This window comes from Pimephales promelas, chromosome 9, assembly GCF_988280905.1.
Source record: "Pimephales promelas chromosome 9, fPimPro1.hap1.1, whole genome shotgun sequence".
Classification (NCBI taxonomy): domain Eukaryota; kingdom Metazoa; phylum Chordata; class Actinopteri; order Cypriniformes; family Leuciscidae; genus Pimephales; species Pimephales promelas.
Window position 1 is genome coordinate 28,894,931 of NC_142777.1, and position 25,762 is coordinate 28,920,692.

The following is a 25,762-nucleotide window of genomic DNA, read 5'->3' on the forward strand; positions in this document are numbered from 1 at the left end:
GTTAATGACAGACTGTTTAGGATGCTAAAATGAACAGAGCAATTTTTTTGCTAGTCATTGCTCTCCTGGGAAATTAACCAACATATTAAGCTTTGAAAAAACATCTTTAATGCAAATACTAGTACACCCATGCAGCTAAATACATAAAATACATCTTTAATGCAAATACTAGTACACTCATGCAGCTAATAAGAAATATATGCGACCAACACCTCAAAATGTCAGCATCTGCAGAATCTTTCATTACAAGTACGTTTCAAATAACTCAGTTTGCCAAATATGCCATCTCCATTCATTTTGTTTTGTATGTGTGTGTGTGTCTGTGTGTGTGTGTGCCACTTAGGTCCAGATACAGCAAGGCTCTTTTGCTTCATACCATTGTTCAGGCCAATCCTATTTTTGTTTTTTATTAGTTCTGCCACTGCCTCTCATGCAGTAGCCCCCCGGAGGCTCTTCTCCTTGCATATGTGTGTCGAGGCGATAAGGGAATTGGCAGTTTTGTTTATGCTGCTAATTATATGATTCCACGGTTTCTGTCCGATGCGTATTGTCCTTGCTTCCTGCAAGCGCTGATCTGCTTACTTCATCTGCTTCTATTTTCATCTACCTCCTCAATCACTCTTGACAGTTTGCCAACACTGAATGGTGACCCTTCAGTCGGTGCAGCCAGAGATCTCTCCTTGGAGAGGTTGGTGGTATGCTTGCTCAGGAGACCGAAACAGCTGTGAAGAGCGTTCCCTTCATTATCACTAAGTCTTTTTTGCACATTCTCCTTTGCATATAGAGCCACATGTTATTCCTGCTTTGGGAAGTAGGAAGCAATCCTTTATCTTTGACAACTCCAAACACAAATGCAGTAATTGTCAGACTCTCATGTAGCGAGAGAGTGAAAAAAGGGAGGGACAGATGGATGGATGGAGGGGGTGGAAAGAACTGCAATAGGGAGGGAGGGCAAGCGTGTGTGTGCATATGTGCAAGCTTGTATGAGAGAGAGAGAGAGAGAGAGCACACGCTATGTTCAATACTCTGAGCATCTAGACATTGTGCCGGGTGGTAGAAGAGACAATTAAACCCACAATTCAGAAAAAGAACTAACAAACGGATTAAACACAGAAGGTTTGTGCTCCTTTCAGTCTCAACGCGGAGTGCGGATTGTGCGTTCAAGTCTGAAAGTTCTCCGGAATGCAAGCGCTCGTGGAGGATGAGCTAAGTGGAGCGGTGCACGGCAGGATTCTTCGAGGTTGGAGCGCAGCTGCTTCCTACAGCCACTGACGGGAGGACCTTGCGCTAGGAGGAAAGCTGCCTCCGTTTCTGTCTCTCTCTCTCTTTTCTTTCTCAGTCTTGCAGAGATAGGCAGCATCCCTTAGACTCAACGCTGAAAACAGAAGACGTTCTATAACAAAAAAGAAAAAAACGGAGAAGAAAAGGATGGGATTATAAAAGCAGGGAGTAATAAAAGGAAATCTGAAGCAAGGACAAAAAAAAGTGTTCATCAGAAAGGCTCTCGTTTGTTGCTTTGCGAGGGCTAAACTGAAGAGATTTGGGTCGTGCATTGCTTTGCTTCAGCCAGTCTGTGGAGTATAGGATCACAAATAGCATTTCAAGGTAAGATGTTAGTCAAGTTCAATGTCTTGCATGTTTGACCAAATCCAATTCAGGTTTGAGAGAGCTGATGTTACTGTTCCCCAACGACTGCTGAAGAGGAAATGAGGGTGGAATGTAAGTCGTTGTTTTTTTTGCGAACTATTAACGCAAATTGTTCAGTTCAATTAAAGTTAAAGGCTTCGTGAATGTTATTCAGATGGTGCCTTAGGTTTTGCGCTAAAAACGTGATTTATTCCTTCACACCTTGGCAGATATTACTGGGGTGTTTGGGGACAAAAAACATAATTACAGTGCGAGACAGTCCTCGTTTTGACAGGATCCCCCATTCGTCGTAAATGGAGGTGAGGGGTTGGGAGGAGGGGGTTAACACCAGCGATATGTAATTTTGAGGGGGAATATTTAAATTCCTACACTGAAGATGATCTCGCAACTTTAAGAGTTGTGACCAACTGATTGTTGTCGTCTTTTTTTTTTGTAATTACTTTTGCTGTCACTTCTCCCACAAGTTCAGCCGTGACTTCTTCGCACAAAGCAATTTGGTGGCTTTCTTCTGACCACGTTTTAGAAAGGAGGGGTGTGAAAATGCAAACAGAGATTGAAGGTGTGATGAAAGGGGTTTGACAGCCTCATATCTGTGCTGCTGCTTGACGCAACTGAGGCCAGATGGAGAGGGGCAGAATATTAATGTTATTTTTTTATTTTATTTATTTTTTTGGCAAACTGAAGGACAGGCGTTCGGGTTTGGGCGTGAATGTCCCAGAGCTTCGTCGAGGAGCGTGTGTGCGCTCCCTTGACGGTAGTGGACAAGTGGCCCCCCTCCTTTGTCGGAGCTAGGGACTGAAATATTTATCATCGCATGCACATCCTGTCTGCCCTGAAATATTTAAAATAATTGAATAATAAATAACCCTGGCTGTTGAAATTGGCCCCTCTGTTATCCTGTCCATAGTGATGATTCTGTCTGCTCATGTTACCAGTACTCCCATGACTTGAAAGCTGCAGATGAAACAGATTAGGCGGTCTGTTAATGTGAGTTTACAGAGGAAGTATCTGAATATGACAATGATTCTCATTATATGTCCGTGTGAATTTTGGAGCAGAGAAAGGCATTGGATTTGACCGTTATCTGAATGCTTCGAAAATGTGATGAACAATCTATCTTGGCAGTTATACATGGCTGAATTCAATTGGATTGAGAAAGAAAAAGAAAAGCGAGAGGGCGGTGATGTCTGTGTGTTCTGTGTCTTTGATGTTTTATTGAGAGCTAACTGGGCAGTCGCACAGTCCTTGGATCTGCTGGTTTGTGTTTGAAGATGCAGCTCTGAATTTTAGACGTTGTCTTGATTTAGTTGCATTTTTTACACTCATAATACTTGGCTATAGTCTAGATTGGGATATATAGAATTAACTTTTCCATATATTCCATTCAAACAAATATTAATTGTAATTTTGTAGAACAACAAATGTATAAATGGAGTAATTGCTATGCGACAGCAGTAGCGTAGTCTGCCTGCCTGCTGTTATGAAACAAGCCTTGAAGGGTATTGGATGAAAATGAATGCACCGGCAGATGTAGTCACAGAAAAATCCTTTCGTTGCATTGCCAGGACCGCTTGTTCCCAGTGAAGCCAGATGCATCAACACATGTGGCATGGTGAGGAGGTTTGCCACTACTTGAAGCTGAAGCTCAGCCATGCCTGAAGGTGCTCTCGTGGCCATCTCGATAACTTTGTGTTAAATGTGTTGTTTGATGGTGGAAAAGATTGGGTAAGGGGATGATAGACTTCCGTGAACTTGAATCTAGGAGGCAAGGTCACTGCAATGCATTCTGAATGCACAAAGATGCTTTGATTGTGTACTTGATTATTTCTTTCAAAAATAATTTCAAGGTATGTCGCTTCACTCTGGATATGCAGAGAATTACACTGGGTAATGAAAAAGTATTTCTTTTCAGTGCACTCATAAACAAGCTGACACTGAGTGGCATTGCCAACATGATGTCTCAATTACACTCCTGTCAGGCCAGATACACACTTCATGCAATTACACAAACACAGCTAAAATAAGCTAAAAACAGCCTAAGCTGGTTTGCTGGACTTTCAGTTGTTTACCTTCAGTTTATGGTCGGTTTAGCTGGTTTAGCCAGTCTGACAAACTGGCAAGTGCCTAAAACCAACAAAACAGACCATCTTAGGCTAGTTTAATAAATTTTTTTGGCTGGATGGACAACACATTAAAAATGTGGAGTGGCATGTCTATCGTGCAATCATGCGTTTCTTTGGCGTTAAAAATCGTAGTACTCAAGGGGGTGAGAGTTATCCTTCAAATAGGATAGAATCCTTCCGTATCATTAAACCAAATTTTCTATTACAAAGATGAAGTTTCATAAATATGAGTTTTACATTGCAGTTTGGCTGATGTTTTCATTTAGAGTCAATTATAATGTATTCATGATTGTTTTTGTATTTCCCCCAACTGTGACTTAGTGTTGCTAGTGTCATGCTATAATGTACAAATTGGACCAAAAGCTACAGGAACCAAGTCTAAAATACAAGATTATTTTCAAATTTGTTCTGCCATTAATGGTTAACCTGAAACTGAAAACTGACAGACTTTGAGGCAGACTTTAAGACATTGTGGCTGCTCTGATTTAGCTCTGTTTTAAGTATTTTCTAAATGTCAAGTTGAATTGAATGTGTTACTTGCTGTTTCTTCGTCAAATATTCTAACAATTTCTGAGTTAAAATTATTTTCTTTTTTCTTATCTTTTTTTTTTGTGGTGCCTTTGAAAAAAAAAAAAAAATCACACCCTAGGGCAACAAAAACATGTAATTGACATCAAAGGGAGACCAATGAGGTTAAATATACAAACCTCCAGTAATACAAGAGCTCTTGCTACCTCAAAGAGATGATTCAGCCATTGTAACTATATTTATAGTGAGTCCATTAAGAGATGGAGAAAAAAAAAAATCAATGCTCATTGTTCTGTCAACATTTGTTTTCTGTATTTTGAAGACCATGACCTTTAGCGGAGTGACTCTTACCTTCTCACGAGAGAGCTTGAATGACTCTGTCACAGGGCTTCAGATCATTAGTGCACATCAGGGTGATGTCATGGCCACCACAAAAACAGTTGTGCCTTCTCATTGCCGCCAGTCTAAATAACGGGGGGTGGGGGGATGGATTCTAAAATAAGCACTGGCCCCATCTGCTATCTTTCAGTATTGTTGATTTGAGCTCTAAGGCAAGTGTTGGCCATTGAATGACCGTAGAGATGTATTGCACATAGACTCATTTTAGCAGGGGTTTGGCACTACTGCTACTCCTTTGATTGTTACACTTGCATCCCTCTGCTTTCTGTCAACATAAACATATTTATCAATGTATTTATATAACACATCTGGATGGTATATACAAACAGATGGCAGCACTAATCCTCAAGGATCCTTAAAGTCTGCTGGAAAACAAGCTGGCACTATGCGCATGACGTTAGTAAAGTTCTGCCAAATTTTGCAAAGCGTTTAAAAATACAGTTAGATTAGATGATCTTCTTAAAAAGGACTTTTATGACATCCTGATTAAAAACTGCATTCATTTCAGAATTAAAGTGTAAATGTGTGAATAAAATATGCACTGTTTATTATTTTTTGTAAAACAGTAATTCAACTCTGGAGGCTTCCTAAAGCTAACACTTTACTTGAAGGGGTGTGCATAAGACTAACATGACACATTCATAATCATGACATGACATAGGCTATGTTATGAATATTAAGGACGTTTTATGGATGTTTGTGACAACTGTCATTAAGTGTCATTCGGTCAGTTATGACATTTTTAATGCAAATATGGCATTGTTTGAGATGTCTTTGTTATGACACACAGAGTCGGTGTGTATTTGATGGTAGTTTTTCCTGAAATGACCCTCAAAGCAGCTCTGAAGATTAAGTTGTCCTTATATTTCAAGACAGCAGTCGGTGAAAACACAGTGTGTGCGAGTTTGTGTATGAGATGAAACCACGCCATTAATTCACACAGAGACACAGAAATCACTTATTAGCGTCATTCGCTGGCTGTTTGATATTGTTTATCGCCCAGGTTTAGTTCATGCTAGTATTTTGACATTTTAATGTTTTATTACGCTAACCAATTCTGGTACAGTGTTGGGTCTCCTCTTGATGTCTAATCTACAATTTGGGTTCTGAAGCAAAACATGAAGAATCGCTGTTTTAAACAACGCTATGAACATTTGTTTCATTTTTGATAAAGCTCTCATGGATTAATTGAGCACTTCCCTTCTTTTTATTTTCCGCAGTTCTCTTTGTTAGTCCTGTATTGCCTCATGCTGTATAATGAAGACCTTAAGAAGTCAAAGAGTTTCAATTAAGTGACACATGTATGCAGAGTCTGCCAAGTCTTCCAGGGTCTGTTCCAAACTGAAACGTGTAGCCTGTAGCAATGCTTAAGAGGACGTCTTCCATCCTGTTTCAGCCCCAGTCCTGTGATGTGAGGGGTGCTTAGGGGAATGGATGGTATGGCATGATAGGGCTTGATGGTTGTTACAAAGCCTGAGAAGAGTGTAGTGAAGGGTGGAGGGCAATGTCAGCAGGTGCTCAGGGGAATGAATGGACGCCACTGGCTCTGGGGTGGATTAGGACAGATGACCCTGACACCTATCTCGGCTTTGCAATCAAACTTTGCAACCTTGGAGCTGGTGGAAACAAGACACCTCAAGCTAAACTTTTGAGTCTGAGTTGGCACCAAGCATTAGCGATGGTTCATATGGGTGACACAATGGACAGAAGAACAGAAGAATAAAAGGGTTATAATAGTAGGTGAGGAGAGGAGGGGAGAGAATCTAAGGAGGAAGTCAGTCTGCCTGCCTCAGGTTCAGCTGCATATAGAGGGATTTCGTATGACCTTCACCTAAGGTCCTTTGCCTTCTGTTTCTTTCTGAATAAATGTTTCAGAGTTTCAGTGCTGTGTGTTAGGCGACAAGTCAAACAATATTTTTCAAAAAGCAAATAAAACTTCCCGAGAAAATTAAAATAAAATAAAATAAAATAAACAATTTTGTTTAAATAATATTTTTCACTATAAGAATGCACTGATATGAACTTTTCGGCCTACTGATAACTTAAAATTAATTATATTTGAAAGCCGATAACTGACATATTGGCTGATATATCTAAGTCCAAAAGTAAGCAAACTAAATTAAATGATGACTAACATAATAAAAATTAAATACATGGTGAAAGGTAAAAAATAAGTTGTAAAAAATGTGTCTTGTGTCTATTTTAAAGGCATAGTCTGACCAAAATATTTTGTCATCATTTACTCCTCCTGTATATAGTTAAACCCAAACATATACACTTTTTTTTTTTGTTCTGCTGATGTATATATTTTGAATGCTGATGACCAAATAGTTTCGGTATTCAGAAAATATTAATTTCCTTACAATTAAAAAAACCCCCGAAAGTTTTGTGTTATTGTTTTTAACGGTAGGATTAGTGTAATTTATTACGTTTATGAATGTCCCCATTTAGATGGCTAAGTAAACGTGTGTGTGTGTGTGTGTGTGTGTATACTACAGAAGAAAGTCTTAGGTTTCCAATGACATGGATGTGACTAAATTATTATTATAATTATTTATTTTATTTTATTTTATTTTTTGCATGGACTATCCTATTAACATTTACAGATTGACCCAATTCACTTCCATTGTAATCCAGATTATTACTAACATTTTTTTTTTTCATGATTGTGGTAATCAATGTTAAAAGTGCTGTCCATTGCACTTAATTTGTTTTGAACCTAGACTATTGCTTTAAAAAATACACTGTCTGCTTTAACATAGACCTTGTCATGCCCTAAATATCCTAACCCATTTTCTCTAAGCAGATAATCAGAACATGATTTGTGAATGGTATGTTGCATGGTTAGCGAGAATGCAAACAGACATGGCTGTCTACACCTTCACTGGCTTGATAATTACATTTCTACATTGATCCAGAGAGAGAGAGAGAGAGAGAGAGAGAGAGAGAGAGAGAGAGAGAGAGAGAGAGAGAGAGAGAGAGAGAGAGAGAGAGAGAGAGAGGGAGAGAGAGAGAGAGAGAGAGAGAGAGAGAGAGAGAGAGAGAGAGAGAGAGAGAGAGAGAGAGAGAGAGAGAGAGTCTCATGGCAGATGCACATTCATGATGTTTGTAACTAGGGCCCAAAATGCAATCAGTTGAAAATGGACCATAAAGCAGCACCCCTCCATGCTTAGATGTAATATTGGCTAATATGCCTAAACTCATCCAATTAACCAATCCATAATGATGTTGTTTGTGATAGTAGATGCATTTCATTAATAGGGAAGTAATTATTGACACTAATCATTTGAAACAAATGATGGCAATTGGGGCTCTGACACGGTCATTCTTCCCGTTGGACTGAAAGCATAGTACCATAAAAATTGGCAGGTTGAATACCATTTTGGCACAACCATGAATAGTATTCAAATTCTACCAAATTAAATGCTTGGTGATTATTAAATGTATCTCAAATTCAGTTAAATGTTATGTTTTTGTACTCAGATATTTAAGTAGCAGTTGTCCGTAAAATAAAGGGAACACAGCAAAAGTGTAGGATTATACAGCTGTGATATCATAATAAAGATCAAATTTAACCACTCCTTGGGCAGTGAAAAACCTTCACATTGTAGAGCACAGCGTCTTCCCAACAGGATGTTATGCGGTGTCCACAGGAATCAGCTGCAATGTTTGAGGGGGTTCAAGTCTTTCCTGGTGTCAATAAGTGGGCGGGCAATATGCTAATGTTTCGTCTTGAAGTGAAATGGCTTATGACTCGTTTGAAAAACAATTAATTTCATTAACTCATTCAACTCTTACTTTTGAAAGACAATATATTTGTATACTGTGCACTTTCAGATTTAAGACTTTTGCAGGATATTTTCATTCACTTAGAGCTGTGTTACACTACATGAAAAGTCATGTTAAAAAATCCATAGGGGCTCCTTAATGAATTATAAAATGATAATTTTATTAATTATTTAAGAAATGTTTGTTGGATGTAAATTTGAAATAAAATAGAGAAATGTGTAAAAATGCAATAGAGTAACATCTTAGTTTGGGTGTGTTTGAAACAGACAGTACTGATATAAGACAATGGCATTGCTGTATCTCAAGCACGACAAATAAGCTGCTGATGCATACAGCACAAATGCTTTGCTGCATACCTCGGTTGTAACGAGTGGTTATTTCAATCAAAGTCGCTCTTCTATCAGCTTGAATCAGTCGGCCCATTCTCCTCTGACCTCTAGCATCAACAAGGCATTTTCGCCCACAGGACGGCCGCATACTGGATGTTTTTCCCTTTTCACACCATTCTGTGTAAACCCTAGAAATGGTTGTGTGTGAAAATCCCAGTAACTGAGTAGATTGTGAAATACTCATGGGGGTGCGTTTCCCGAAAGCATCGTTAGCCAACTATGGTCGCAAGTTCCGTCATTATCAGCATAGTTCAACGATTCGGTGTTTCCCGAAACCATCGTTCCAACGAACATTCGCAAACAGCATCGCAAAGTTGGGTGGTTTGAACGTCAGCTCTCGACCTATGGTTAGAAGCATCGTTTCTATATTGCAACACATTTGGAGGTAATAAATCCTTATCTTGAGCATAATGAGCAAGCTGACATTCAGTACAACCGGTGTCTTTTATTTAGAATACTTACAAATGGAATTTACGTCTTTTAGTTTGTCAAGAGATTTGAAGTAATGTGTTTGAAAAGTGCGCATGTGCGAACGCGCTCCACTATGTAAGAACGAGCCAAATATTGAGTCTGGTAATAAAGCAAAACAACTGAGAACAATTAGAAATAGTCCTCAGATGACATGTCTGTAATTTATATAAAACAAATCTAGCGTTAATTGGATCTCAAACAGTTTCATTAAAATCAGTTATTACTCCACCACGTGCAAAACCAACGTGGTTGAACGATACTTTGCGACAGTGGGTTTCGGGAAACAGTCGTGACTAGCTAGTTGATTTTTCCAACGATGCATCGTACTATGGTAGTGAAGCAGTGAACTATGTCGTTGTACGGGAAACCCACCCCAGATCGGCCTGTCTGGCACCAACAACAATGCCACGATCAAAATTGCTTAAATCACCTTTCTTTCCCATTCTGACATTAAGTTTGGAGTTTTGACCACAGCCCTAAGCAACTGCCATGGGATTGGTTGTTTAGATAATTGCATTAATGAGAAATTAAACAGGTGTTCCTAATAATCCTTTAGGTGAGTGTATTCTAATAGGGGATTATCACGCTGATACGTAGGACTTCCGGGTTCAGTGATCTTTGTGCACTGCCATTCCGTTGAATCACCGATCTCCCTGGCGAACTGATAAAGGACTACACTAAGTTTATTTATATGGCATCCCTGGTAAATTAGTCTGATTCAGCAAACAAACGTGCTACCTTGTTTTATTTGAAAGTTTTAATCCAGTTCTTCCTTATACTCAATTCAGTCAGGAATCCATGAAAACTTACGTAGGGTTGGTGTTGTTGGTTAGATTGGAAGTGCGTTGGAAGTGGACATGCACAGGGTTGACAAATCCCGCCTATGAAACCGGAAGCGTGATAATCCCTTGTTGTTTTCAAAATTGATAATAAATGTTTCAGAGTATTAAAAATTCTCATTAGTAGCCAAAGACATAATTAAATTTGCCGGAATATTTAATAAACAAACACGCAAGGGGCAAAAATGAGTATAATTTTATGAATGGTGGGCGTTTTAATTCTGTAGAAATCAGCCAACTTTCTGTGGAGCTGTGTGTGTAGATTCGGTGTGGGCTTGGTCAGTGGGTTTGTCAGTATCAGCTGTTCTGGAGTAGTTTGATGAACGTTCTCTCTTACTTCACTTCCTTGTTGAGCCTTTTATTTAGGTTATTGACTGGCTTGTGCTTCGGAGGCCAAAAAACTGCTGCATATGTTCTATTTTGGCACAAGACTCATCCATACAGTTAATAATTTAAGCTGAGACATGGCATAGACCAATTGACTAGCTTGGGGATATTGAGTCTTACTCAGCAGAGAGGATTACAAATACTGAGTTTTGGTGCTAATGCAATAATACAACAATGGAATTTATATACTGAACATGAAAACGACTGTTTTAATGGTTTGATGCCTCATAAAAATGGTGTCTGGCTTTTTAAACTGAATTACATTTAATTGAATCTCTTCAATCAACAAGTCACTCCCTGATCTATTCAGTTATGCACAGCGTAGAGTTCACATAGGCACTTCAGATGACACGCTCTGCTGAGAGATATTTAACTAGGGACAAGAGTGGTGTGTTAAATTTGAAAAATGGCTTGTTGTTTAGATAAAGCCTTCCTGAGGGAGATTGTGAAGATCTCATTCCATTCCAGCTCAAGCACCTTCACAAACACTTAGGTTAATGTTTGCCAACCTTGGATTTGACTTCATAGCCTATTTGTTGTCATTCATGCCAAAAGGTGTTCCAGACAAGTCAGTTTTGGATGAATGGAGCAATATTAAGGGCTGGCAAACCCATATTAGAAACATATAAACCCACGGAGATCAGTGGTATGCAACAGTGTACTGCATTATCAAAGTGCACTGGCTGTTTCATGATAGAGCATTCTTGCTGTTTTTTTTTTTACTTGCTGGATTAGATGCTCTCTGGATGTTAATACGCCGTTCGATCGGCTTGGGAACAAAGACACAGCATCTAAATGATGACCTTTACCTTGGCTCGAACAAGCAGTGCTCCCATTGTCAACATGTGTAATTTTTACCCTTGGATGTCAGTGTATAACACGGAATTATAAATCAATGAAGGCTGCATTACTGAGGATCCCCAGGCCCCTGGGTCTAGCCGGGTATAGAATCATAGGCGGTGGGGGTCGGACGGAAGAGGATGTGGGGGAATATGGCAGGGAAAGACTTCCTGGGGATGCCGTTGTTGTGTCTATCTCACAAAGCTGTGGTCCACCGTGGCAGGCATCCGGAGGGAGAGCAAGGAAGAAAGAGGCTCTTATCGAGCTCTTACAGAAAGAGAACAGCTATTCAGTGTGTTTATGGGCATAAGTGTATGTGAATTTGCAATCTGCTAAATGTTAATAATATATTATTTGCTTGTCCTCCAAATTATTTTCCCAATCAGACATAGCTGTGTATTCATTTTTTCTTGCAACAAATAAACTGCAATATTTTTTTATTTTATTACCAGTGACAGATTTCTTTGGAGGGCTCTTTAGAGCTTGAAAGGGATTTACTCTTTGCTGTCTTTCACATCACAGTTCAGGTGAACGATTCAGAACACTAGATAGCAATAGGCAGAGGGATTGAGATAAATAGGGATGCTAATGGTACTGTAGGCTTCTCCAAAAATTATACTGTAGACCTCCTTGGTCCTGACAAACAGCAATGGATTTTGAAGAACCAATAAACATCAATCACATCTTAAACACCTTAAAGGACATACAATAAAATACATATATTTAAGTTTAAAACTCTGCATTTAATTAAATGTTTTTCAAGATCATTTCATTTTGCTTAGACTCTAAAATGTAAACTGGTTTTTGTTATCATCTTTTAGCATCTATTCAGTCTATTAATTCTATTGTTTTGTCTTGCAAACAGTTCCCATTCAATGGTCAGTCTCCCCTGCACACATTCACACCCAGCCAGACTGATAATGCCTCTAAATATGATTTTCTTTTGTCTGCATTAAAATCACTAATGGCTATTCCAACACATTCTCATCCTTTGGCATCATATAGGTGACGCTATATGACATTTCGTCGAAATACTACGCACATGGCACCCTTTAGCATCAATATAACACACACTGTTATGGGTAGATTTAGGTCTGGGGTAGAGTCTGCATCTCATATTGACGCTAAAGGATGCCAGTCACCTTTATGACGCCTTGGGTTCTGCGTGTTATATTGACGCTTAAAGGGTGCCATGTGCATAGTATTTCGACAAAATGTCATATGGCATCACCTATATGACGCCAAAAGATGAGAACGGGCTCGTCATTCACACTGTTTTAATCCCTCCTTTATTTGATTAAAGTTCGAAAAATATTTGTTGACATTTAACAATGTCAGAGAAAAAAAAGGCCTTAAGTTTGTCACTGGGGCAGTGCCATGAAAGCTATACCTTATCTACCCCTAAAAACTGCATATTCCTAACTAATGTATTAATATGTAGATGTTGAAGTTTTTATTTATTTATATTGAGTATTTTTTTAACAACAACAGAAACATTCAACTATACTCTCTCTGCAAAGAACTTCTTAGACTAGGTGGTTGGACATGTCAAACAGGCTGTATCTTAATGCAACAGATTCTCCATTTTTCCTCTATTGCTTGGGGCCAAATTTATCCAAGTTGGTGATATTTGCCACTTTTAGTCTTGTGATCTCCAAACATCACTATTGTTCAGTATTACAGGAAGATGTATTCAAATATTTACTTTATCAGAACCAGAAAAGCATGAATTGTATTCAGATATTAGAAAGACTACACATTTACTGTTGCTCAGTCCAGCCATTCCAATAGGAATCTGCACAATTGGGAGATTCACATGAATGTGATTAAAGTTCCTCAGGGAGGTTTCACTCATGTTCAAGTTGGTCTCACAAATGTGCCAGGCCTACCAACTGAAAGCTTACCAAATGATCTTGCCTTCTTCATTTGGCAGTGAAACTAGCTCAGCAGCTTAATTAGGTTTGTTATACTCTTAGATGAATATTTAAATAATTATTCGATAATTATTGCATTTTATCTTTTATGTAATCTTTTTCTTCTAATTATTATATTTTGTTGTTTTCTTTTTTTCCCCTCAGTGTTACCTACCACCTTTTCCTACCTTTCCACCAAAACTGTTTTCCGTTTTACCACCATTTAACCTCATGCACTTTTAAAAGGATATTTGTTATATGTAAAACAATGATTTTGTATATTTTAAGTACAAAGTCTTACTTTCTCTTGAATATGTATCACCAACTGCAGCCATATTCTGAGTCACCCTGACTCATAGCATTATTGCACTTTTACTGGCTGTGCTCCAGTACTGCAGACACTGTGCAGAGCACGTTCCTTACTGTACCTGTAAGAACGGGGCTGATCATTTTAAAACCTCCCTCCTGGGATTGTAAAGTACATCAGCTGCATTCGGTGGCTGCTGCTGGGATGCTCCAAAACATGTCCCAAAAGCACCTGTCACTGATTTATGTGACAATATGGTGCTATGATCAGTGCAGAGAAATATGACTAAATAAAGTGAGGCCCCATCCATTACTCCCTAAGAGAGTCCTTCATGCCGCATTTTTGATAGAGATATATTGTCTTTGAATTGCGTGCATTCCTCAGCAGGAATTAGCCCTGGTTCTTCTCAGAAGATTTTGAGGACAACTTCAGTTCTGACAGTCATATTCCTACTGAGACTCCAATTTCGGCCTTTCTCGAATCTAAAAATCTAAAAAAACAGACCATAAATTATTCATTCCTTCAATGTGCCCACCCTTGGATCAATGGGAACTTAAAAACCATCTACAAAGGCATTTGGCTTTAGGCCATATTTGATCACTTCCTAGCTGCTCTCTCTCTCTTTCTCTTTTGTCCCAGCCCAAGGAGACTTCATTATCTCCAACTGTTTGTATGCTATTGTTGAAAGAGCAAGAGTTGAGCCATTCGGAAATTGGGGAAAGGGTGGAAAAATCTTTGAGACATGAATCTAGACAGATGTTGGTACAAGCTTGTTAGGAGGACAGGAGAGCGGTAGAGAGAAATGAAAACGGAGAGAGAGAGCAATTTGAATTAAGTTTTCGTCTTCTATGTGGGAGCTTGCCAGAAAGTAATGCATGACAATACGAGCAGCCTGCACCCTGATCATATTAGATGGGGCTTAATAGATGCAGTGAAGTGATCAAGCTTTTGCTTTTTTCCACTGCTACATTGACTGGCGGCATCACCTCTGTTATGACTCACCTTTAGACTAGAATGAACTGGCAAATCTCACAAAAACAAGTCACCCCAACAAAAAAACAAAAGACATTTGAATGTGCATAAGGGGAAATAAAGCCTATTTATAGCACCATTAAGATGCTGCCGTTCTGTTTCGTTTTGCTGATTGAACGTGTCCTTTGTGAATTAAATCAGCCAGTACAACAGATAATATCATGATATAAAATTTGCAACGGATCATAAAATTCACGGTTCTGATTATTTACGATTTTGAGCCACGGATCCGGTCATTTTTCGGATCAGCAAAAAAATTGGGGGTGTATCTTTGCTTTTCATTTATTATCTATAGTTCATTTGAAGTTCTCCGAAACAACATCAAAAACTCTAGCTTAACTGTTGAACTCCCAACAGTCAGTAATAAAATAAGAACAAGTAGGCCTACACAAAGTGCAAGCAAGCGATGAATACTAAATAACGAAGTTAAAGTCTGACAGGTACAGTATTCAGGTATAGAAATACCTCACTATTTGTTCACTGTAGAAATTAAATTTAGTTTAATCTTTGTTAAAGCTGGATGTTATTGTTTTTAACATGAAAGACAGACAACAGTAGGCATATTAGGTGTCTGCTGTCACTTTAAGACGAATGCACTAACCAATAAAACTGACAAACATCTGGTTTCTTTGTCAATTGTTCACTTATAACTGAGAGAATATTTGCAGAGAATAGAGGGATCATGGTGTTCAATCTGAATCTCTCTCTCTCACTATCACTATCTCTATTTCGCTGCGAGTGACGCGGAAGTCCCATTTTTCGCCTCTTCTTCCATGTCTAAAATTGTTTTAATGTGTAAATTGGCAAGACACTCTTGACATGTTTCGTGAGATTCACCAGAGTGAACCTTGATACTTTTTTCTCTGTAAGAGCTTTTAAGTCAGTTAGTCAGAATTCTCTGTAAGCCCAAAAGATCATGTTTTGTATTCAGCTGCAACGTTTGAGATTGACTCTGAAATAAGAGGCTTGCCACCCCACACTGTTCCCGTACAAGTGAAAAGTAGTGGAAATATACGTTTTAGATGTCATTTAGGGAAACACTATGCATTTTTGCCCTGGTAAGCTCAAGCTAACAGCAGGGCCATTCTTCGCTGTGGAAAACACAGATTTCTGTTCTCGCTCACAGTATTTGGCTGGTTCCTCAGTCTTTGCAGCCCCAGATGGCCAGGGCAGACACCCAAGACTCACCCAGGAAAAGAAGTCTCATCCTCCTCTAATTCTGCTACTTTTTTAGAAGGTGCCAAGCAGACCTTCTCTCATTTGCCAAAGAGAGGAGGCACTGCTGATTGGCACGGCCAAGTCCAACTGCGACTGGAATTTATGGGTGTGGTTGAAGGGCAAGATGGTGCAGCTAAATTTAGATCGAAAGATTCTCTGTCACCATATGCGGCAAGCAGAGACGAGTCAGCTAGTGTCTGTCTGCAGAATTAACATAATTGTACAATGGATCTGGCAGAATCCTCATAAAGAAGGTGAATGTGTCATTATTTACTTTAAAGCTTTCAGATTGGCATGCACACTGCAGTATTTATTAGGTGTCACCATTTGATGTTATTTGCTGCTGCCAATTAAAATAGTCCTCGTTTCGGTTGTTGAAAAAATATTCAAATAAAATGGTAAAACAATGACACTTGTGGAAAGCTCATCAACAAAGGTTCAATAGCTTAAGCCTCCTTCACAATGTCAGTCCAAATTCATTTTTTTTTACATATCTGATTGGAATCCAATCAGAATCTTTTTTTTAGCTACATTCATGTGCGGTTTGAAATCCTTTTCCAATAGCATTTCTCAAAGTCCATTTCAGTCTGACAGCTCTATTCGGATTTCTTGATTTATGTAACTTTCTCAAGCCACGTAAAACAAAAAAAAAAACATGTCAGAATTTGATATAGGATACCTGCTGAAAGTCATTGCAGAAACAAGGTTGTGTTGTTGCAAGTGCCGATCGAGCAGAAATGTGCAATATATAAACAACCAATTCTCATCCTTTAAGCGTCATATGTGACGCTATATGACAAAACGGCCAAATACTACGCACATGGCACCCGTTATCGTTAATATAACACGCGCTGTGATGGGTAGGTTTAGGTGTGGGGTAGGGTAGGGTAGGGTAGTCTCATATTACGCTAAAGGATTTATTCGAGTGTTATATTAACGATAGAGGGTGCCATGTGTGTAGCATTTCGCCGTTTTGTCATATAGCGTCACATATGATGCTATGAGCTGATAAGGATGAGATGATATAAATTGAGACCTGTTTTGAGACTGGCAGAGAAGACGGCACGACATAAAGACATGCATACCAGCCTCTACATGTTGTCATTTTGTAAATAAAGGCGTAGCCTACGGTATGCCTTCCAACGCAATTTGCCATAGAAATCTAGGCAGATATTCTGTAAAACGAAAGAGAGGCACGGGACGCGAAAATTTGTTCTGATTATTTGCAATACTCAGTATGGGGAATCAATCATTTAGATCAGATTCCAATCAGACACACAAATAATCGTATTTGGACTGACCGTGTGAACATAGCCTACATATACATACTTTATGTGTTACATTCGAAGATCTGTGAATGATTGAAATCGGATCTTTCAGATTGATATTGGAGAATCCCAATGAGCACTCACCCAGGGAGGTGAATTAAAAGTGAAAAGAAGGCTATATTTTCTGCCTCATTAGGAGGGGAAGGAACGGGGTGTTCGCCATGGTTAATTGAAGCATCAAGCTCTTGGCACGTGTCCTTGCCCGTCTATCATTCAGCGGGATGAGGATAAAAAACCCTAGTCAAATGAGCTTTCATTGAAAGAGTCTTGCAGACTTTTAGCCTGACTTCAGTCAGGCCAAGAGGAATCGCCTCCTCTGTCATGATGGGAAAGATTTGTGACAGAAGCTTCATTTATCCCTGCAGTACTGTTAATGAATGTTTTATGTTTTAATGTCCATGTTTTAGGCCAGTTTAGTTTTCCACAGCCATGGCCCCAGGTTTTTTGTTTCTTGTTTGAAATGTGTTCTCCTTGGTTCGCAGTGGCTCAAGCACCACCAACATATGCTAAGGTCAGGTAACCTTGCACTTACCCATGTGTTGGAGAAGGAAAGGAGAAAAAAAATGCTTTCATTAGCTGCGAACTAGGTCACTTTGAGAGCCGAGCAAAGATGGAGAGGTAGATATTGCTGGAAGAAGACAAGGAAAATCTCTCTGTGCAAAAACGGCATCATAAGGACCTTTGTGTTTGTATCATCTTTTGGGTTCTACAGAAAAAAGCCATACAGGTTTGACAACATTAGGATGAGTGAACAATGAGCAAATTTTTGTCTATGGTTAAACTATACCTTTAACTATCCCGGGCCAAGTAAAAAATGAATATATTCAGAAAGTTTCATCATGAATGATGAAAAAAACTACCTGCAGTCTTAAATGAATTTGACACATTCCAAAACATCTGATTTTAAATGCATTTTGATAAGATTGATTGTTAAACCTCTCTTTAGACAGCTAACAACTCAAGAGATTTGTCAGATACTCTACTCCGGACAATGCTGATTTTTTTTTCTTTCTGTGTTTCTGAGAAGCATATATGCTCAAATGTGTATGAATAATTCTAATATCTCCCATTACATAGATTTCACTGAACACTGGAAAATTCACTTCTTGGTTGATGCATTAAAGTAGAGTTGATGCAGTAAATTGATTTGGTTGTTCTTTGAAAATACAGACATACTTAGACATACAAAAAATAACAACAAAAACAGGTAGAGGAAACATTTTAAAGCAAATTCATCATGAAGCAAAATGTCTGAAATCAAATGGAGACATGAGCTTAAAGCCTTTGTTCACACTGCACACAAATCCGGTTTTAAAATCAGATCTGTAGTACTGACTGCCCTTACTGTCATTTTCCAAGAGATGAAATCAGATTGGTTTGTTCAGAGAGTGTATGTAGTCAGTATCTGGTGCATCTACATCTGTTGCTATAATAATGATGTAAGTGTCAGCAAGAGACTTTCTCATAAAACAACTGAGAGCTGTCAGTGTGAATGATTTTATCATTTTTGATGTTCTGATCTTGAGGCACATGACTGAGGAATTTTACCCATTTATTTACCAATACTGTGTCCAAAACCACTGACACATTTACTTATTATTTAGCTGGGACCAAGATGGCTCTTGTGCCCACTTGGGTCCCACCTAGTATCAAATGCAATCCAGCATGAAATCCATCTGGGAAATGAATATATGTGGCCAATATTCAATCTGCAGATAAGCCTATATGGGGCCCATTTGTCAGCCCATTTCATACCCATATGGGCCCCACATACAAATGTTGGTTAGGAACTACATAGTGAATGTGATCCAGTTCACTATGAGCACACTTTGCATACATGTCACAACCTGAATGATGAAAACTACCCTCCAAACTGACCAATTTCAAAACATTGTTTTTAAATGCATTTCAAACCACATAACTATAAGATTGTTAACTTTCTTTAGACTACTAACAACTCAAGAGATTTGTCAGATACTCTACTTACTGATATTTATTTGTTTGTCCTCTTTCTGTTAAGTCTCTTACACGTTATTTGTATTTGACTCACTTGTATCCAAGGCAGTCATTATTTGGGGATGTACTGTAGGCAGTGCATATATTTGTTTTACCTTTAGTGCTATAAACAGTCTGGTAGTTTGAAGTTATAAACCAAAGTGGTTTGTCATTCTTTTCTGTGTAGGATACAGGATAGGTGATCCATAATCACCAAACCTGTTGTGATATACTTGATCTGCAAATTCTGCAGCTTAAATCGGAGAGTAACCTTGGCGCACAGATATTGGAAGCCGTCAGGAGTGGATGTTCAATGCTTAGCTTTATCTTTGGCTTCGGCACACACTAAGAACGCAGCCATGCTGTCCACCGAATCCTGCTCCTTATCTCTCTTTTTTTGCTGATAAGACTTACGGTTACCTTGGCTTCCTTACAGGTATATATTTCTCAGATGGAGCTTTTATTGAACAAAGACATTCATTACAATAGAGGAACCTAAATCGCATTTTTCAGGCTCTTTTTGTCCTGCTGGTACCCTTTTGTTTTGCATCTTTTGTTCACAATAGGGATATAACAAGCCTGCAGTGTGCCGTTGGATGGGTGACCCTCTTGTGTTCTGCATATTTGCACAAAAGCAGCGTCAACAACAAAAGCAATTGTTGTTACCATGTTTTCATTGTAAAGTTGTGTCTTAAAGGTGCAGTGTGTGATTTTTAGCGACATCTAGCGTTCGGTTGCGAGTTTGCACTAAGGGCTCAGCCCACTGCTCACCCCTCCCTTTCGAAGAAGCTTAAGTTGGCTAAAACGGGACAAACATATCGTCGTCTGAGACAGTTGAGAATAGCCAGAGTAAGCCAAGTGTTTGTAACATTGTCACTGTTTCTGTACCACAGTCCATTATAAACCACATCATAGAAAAAGTTTATAAAGCCATAGTCAGGTGAGGATCAAGGGTCTTAATATATAATATAATAATAATAATAATTGCACAATACAATAGCTGCACATTTCTCCCCAGATAGCAAACCCATAATACAGCGAGGGAGAAGAACCACATGAAACTATGCAACTATTTATTTTTTCTAACAGGGTAGTAAACGTTTAGCTGGCTAAATATGAGCTGTTGCTGTGGCTGAGCTGGTTAAAGCGTAAAGCCTTGTTTAAACTCGACGCGTCCACATGCCCCCACAGGTGCGCGCGACAAAAATTTACTGCACAAAATAGTCTTTTTTTCTCTGATTTTGAAAACTCTTCGCGATCGACTTAAAATGCTACCAAGATCGACGGGTTGGTGATTCCTGTAACGTTACTGTTTTACGGTCAATGACGAGAACTAATCAGCTGTCTCGCGAACGTAACCAGCACATTTATCCCCAAATAGCAAAGCCATAACACAGCGAGGGGGAATAACTAAGTTACATGAAACAATCCAACTACATGTTTTACACCACTCACAAGGGAAAAGTCACTACTCGCGGTCTCTATGGCTAGCTTCTAGGTTTCTGCGGCTTCTCTTTCAAGGTAGAGATGAAACGCGCTCTGTAGCATTGTTTGTTGACGTTGGCTACGGTAGAAACATGCTTCATGGAAGGGGTGCCCGCGGTTATGTAGATATAAATGTCTCATTCTAAGGTAATAAAAACATTATGGTTTATTAAGTAAGTACTTTATACACCACCGAAAACATAGTAATAGATGTCATATTGCACTTCTGTTTAAAGATACTCATTTTTTTTACACATTGCACCTTTAACAGTGTGTAGAAGGTCATATGTAGCCATAGCTCCACATTGCCTTTTTATAGAGCAAATGTGAGTGAAAGTGCATGTATTTACAAGGCAAATTGAGACCGTACTTGGACCTTGAAGAAAGTTACTTCAGCTTTGCATTTGGGGTTAAGTGCATTGCTCAAGGGCAGAATGTTGCAACTGGCAAACATGCTTTTTTTATTTTTTATTTTTTTTATTATTTCTTTCAGTTTATTACAGTATAGTTTATTAAATGTAAATTGAATTGCCCACATTCATCCATCCTTCTGTCCATCTATCTGTCGCTCTAATTACCAATAATATTGTTCACTCGATCTATGAGGCTTAAAATTTTGTATTTAAAATGAATTCCTATGAATCTCAGTTCATTTTAATTTGTAAATCATTTAAAGGATTGTCTATTCAATTTTGAATGGCACACAACTTTTTTGATGTTCTTTTTGGTAGAGTTAGGAGCCAAAAGCACATTGTGCGAAAGGCTGTCAACTTAAGCACACTGTAGCAGTAAAATATATTGCGGTATCTGTGTATAAAAAAAATGCACGTTCTCGTAGATGGATTGGGTAAAAAGTGGCAAGTCCACATTAAATGCTAATGGCCTCATTCAATGTTGAAAAAAATAACTGTGCCAGCACCTCTTCCCCATGTTTGAGGACAACTCTGGCACCTCGCTTGTCACAGGAAGACAAATAGACTCTTAGTACAGGAACAATATATCAGCCATCACACAGTCATCTGCCAGTGCTAGGTCACTAAGTGAACCGAAAAAGCTGCGCTAAAGTGGGCAGCTGCCTCTTGCAGTATCACAGCCAACTGTTTGGAACAGGTTTTTGCCCAGACCGGTGGACATTCAGCAAATCTGTTAACCACATGGGCTCATTACAGCAAGAATTACTGTCTCAGCCAGACATGAGGCCTTGCGCACATAACTGCACAGTTAAGGTTAAAGTGATGTATATATGCATGCAAATACATGCATATGCAAACAAAGACACACACACACACACACACACACACACACAGATCCAGTATTTTTACACCAGTATAAGCACATGCAGTCAGAACACGGCTGTATGATTGTGTAGGCGTGTACTTGTACGTTTTATGACTCACTTGGTTGGGCAAATGTAATCTCCAGGCTCTAGTTCTGTACATTTTGTTCATCTAAATCATGTTGTCTATTTATAACATCTAACCATTGTCTCTCAGTGTATGATTAACCAGTTAGCTTTGCATTTCCCCTGTCAGAAAGATTAGTACTGTTTATTGGGAGATACTATAGTAGCACTTTTTAAAAAAAAATATTTATTTATATACATTTTCAGCTCTTGAACCGTACTCCTTTCACCAGGGATTGGTTATTTTCAGACATTTTTCTTTTTTCTTTTTTTTTTCTAATCCTACCATTTAAATTATGAAACAAGTCAAAAGTTACAGTTTTAGATTTGCATCATTTAATTGAATTAGTTATTGTTTAATTGTTTTATTTATTAGTTTTATTTTACTATATATATATATATATATATATATATAATATAATATTATTTTTTTTTCAGTTTTAGTTTTATAAATGTTAGTACTTAGTCAAACTAAAGTTACTTAGTCAAACTTATTTTATTTTATTTCAGTTAGAAGGCAACATTTTTTTAATTAAAGTGTAAGTTATTCTAATATTTATATTTGATTTATTTCCGGTTTGCTTTAATTAACAAATGATTTAACATGTCACAGTCTTCATCTGCACCAGTCTGTCTTCGTCTTCACCACACTTCCTAGCAGTGGCATAGACTTGATTTTGAAATTGGTGGGGACGGGTATATCAATATATAAATATAGTTTAAGTTTTGATCGAAATTATTGCTAGGGATACATCATTTTCAATGGATATTGGTAGAGACACGTCCCTAGCGTCAGTACTAAATTCTACGTCCCAGCCTCCTTGAATCCTTCCATTCCATCACCTGTCCTCACCTCTTTATTGTTAGTTTGTATCTGTATTTAGTTTCTTTCTGCCCGGAATTATAAATCAACTTGCTTTTTAAAAAATTCTGTTTTGTGTATTTATATGACTCATAGTTCCACCTAGAGGGTGTTTGATGTCTGAGGCTTTAGGGTGCATCTGGTTCCCAAAATGTCAAAACAACAGCACTGCAATGTGAACATGCAAGGCTGTGGTTCAATCGTATTTTTATCTTGAGTTATTTTCTTCTGTGCTTTACTTTTGATGCAGTTGATGCATCAATGCATTTGCTTGTAAAACATCAGAAGTGTCGAGAGATTTGTGCTATCTCAAAGGAACACAGCACCTAAGTACCATCCTAATCCCTCTGAAACAACTAATTACCCTCATTGCATGCAAATAAGCCTGGCTGGCAGAGCAAAACCAATTCAGATGTGATGATGAGCCATTTTAACTGTGCACTTATAGCAATGGCTGCATCCTGACTGCCCATCCGGTCTAGAAGGTCTTGTATGTGATGCAATATCCCATCATCCTTTTCACCTAAGCAAGTTACTTTCCACCTGAGCAAATTAGACATCCCGGGTGCTGCACTAGTTGCTAGACTAGCATAGAATAGCATAGCCAAAAATGTGTGGTATCTCTCTCTCTCTCTCTCTCTCTCTCTCTCTCTCTCTCTCTCTCTCTCTCTCTCTCTCTCTCTCTCTCTCTCTCTCTCTCTCTCTCTCTCTCTCTCTCTCTCTCTCTCTCTCTCTCTCTCTCTCTCTCTCTCTCTCTATATATATATATATATATATATATATATATATATATATATATATATATATATATAAACTCTCATAGATGGATTGGGTAAAAAGTGTCAAGTTCACATTATATGTTAATGGCCTCATTCACTGAAAAAATAACTGTGCCAGCACGTCTTCCCCATATTTGAGGACATGGGGAAGAGGACATCATAAACATTTTCTGTCTGACAGATATAACGGTATGTTGCATCACATCCCCCTACAAAATTTTTAATCCGTTGCAGACTCCTTCTGTTTGTTTGTACTGTATTTTAAGGTGGGTACTGTTCTGAAATGTCTGCAGCAGGAGTATAAGTGGCAAGATAGCTCCTTTTCACGAGCGCCTTGACATAAGCCAGCTGGATTGTTACATTTAACATGCAAAGCAGAACTAAAGTCACAAAACGATCCGGGATTGAGATATCTGCGGTTTACTCTGACACTTAACCAGCCAAGATTAAGCAAGTTTGTGAGCCTGACTATGTAATAAAACCATGATGGTTTGCAAACTAATTAGGGCACCTTAAAATTGAAGCGGCAGCTTCATACATTATTAAACTAGCTCTTAGGGGGAGGATGGCTGCTTTTACTTTCCTCTTTCTGGCTTATTTTTTTGACAAAAAAAGTAGTTAAAAAATAAAAACTGCATGGTGTATGAATACAATCTCATCAGGATATGACTGAGAACAACATGGCTTCCTCATCTGTAGCTGTGCCACAGGCTTACATGTTTAAATAATGTCAAATAAGGTTATTTTTCAGCTCCTGGATGTTGAGTGTGTCCACACACAGAAAGAGATGGGAAAAAATTCCTTTAAGACATTTTTCATCCTAGGTTTGAAAAAAAAAAAAAAAATGGGGCAACAATGTATATTAATGAAAGGTCCAGTACATGCAGGCACAGAACCTGTTATGGAGAGTGCTAAATAATTAGCCTATCATAATGAGGGCTTTAAGTACCAGGGGCCAGGAAAGATAAATGAGGCCTTTTTTGTATTCCAGATCATTTAAATCCTAAGAGTGGATAGCCTTTATTGTGCCCTACAGTGAATAACTGAGACCTTGTTTTCTTTTTTCTACCTGTCGCTTTTCAATTATTCTTTTTTTTTCTTTTTTTTTTTTTGTGGACCTGACTTGTCTCTCCTGTTCCCGAAGCCTGAATTTATATTAAAATTTAACTTTAAATAGGCCAATAAAATCCTTCACAATTTCAGAGCTAATTCCTGTACAAAAATACTACTGACCTCTCTCACAAAATATGAGTGTAATGAAACATGGATTTCCACTTTTTTAATTTCCTTTTCTTTTTTGTCTTGCCTCTCGAATGTTGCATTAAGAAGTCCTTTAAATCTCATGAATTTAAAAGACTAAATTGACCCTGCAGAGTCATGTATAACCATTCCTCATTATCTCTACGATGGAAATGTCCCGTCCATATCTCGTCCAATCTGCAGATGTCTGCTACATAATATATCATAATATTATAGTTTTCTGCTGGTCTCGTCCCCTTGTTGGGTGCTAATAGGCTTGATGGGTACTAATGAATTTTCATAAAGCCAATATGATTGCAGTGTTTAAGTGTTGAAGAAATAGTAGCAAGCGACGGCTGATAAGGTATTGCATGGCTTCTTGTAGACTTGGAATAATGAGTCTAATGAACTACTTTTATATAGGAAAAAAAAAAAGTAAAATTAAAAACTCTGTGCAATGTTTTCATCCAATTGTATTGCACTGGTATTTTTTTAAATGCAAATGCAACATAAACTTGCACTACGTCAACTCATAAAATTTAAGTCCATCATGTATAGACATTTTACTACTACAAATTATAAGTATAATAGTTGTGATTGTCCTATGATAAACCCCTCTCATTTTAATATTGAGACTGAACTTAATGATGCATGTAGCAGATGGTTTTCAAGCCCCCCCCCCAAACACGCACAAACACATACACTCACACTCAGACTACGCAAATTTACGCAGACGCTATGAGTGAAAATGATTTTTCAAAGCAAGGAAAAACTCACCATATGGCTGTCC

At 38.3% G+C, this 25,762-nt stretch overlaps 1 protein-coding gene across 3 annotated transcripts in view; it reads left to right on the forward strand.

Moving 5' to 3' along the window:
- The first annotated feature begins 963 nt into the window (after positions 1-963).
- LOC120460687 (leucine-rich repeat and immunoglobulin-like domain-containing nogo receptor-interacting protein 2) overlaps positions 964-25,762 on the forward strand; it is a 292,825-nt gene continuing 268,026 nt past the window's right edge. The window contains exon 1 of one of the 3 annotated variants that reach the window (XM_089134953.1): positions 964-1,605. The gene's annotated coding sequence lies outside the window, so the exon portion shown is untranslated. Of the gene's footprint in view, positions 1,606-1,631; positions 1,720-25,762 lie in introns of those variants that run through there. The other 2 variants (XM_039648602.2, XM_089134954.1) reach the window with 2 other exon arrangements.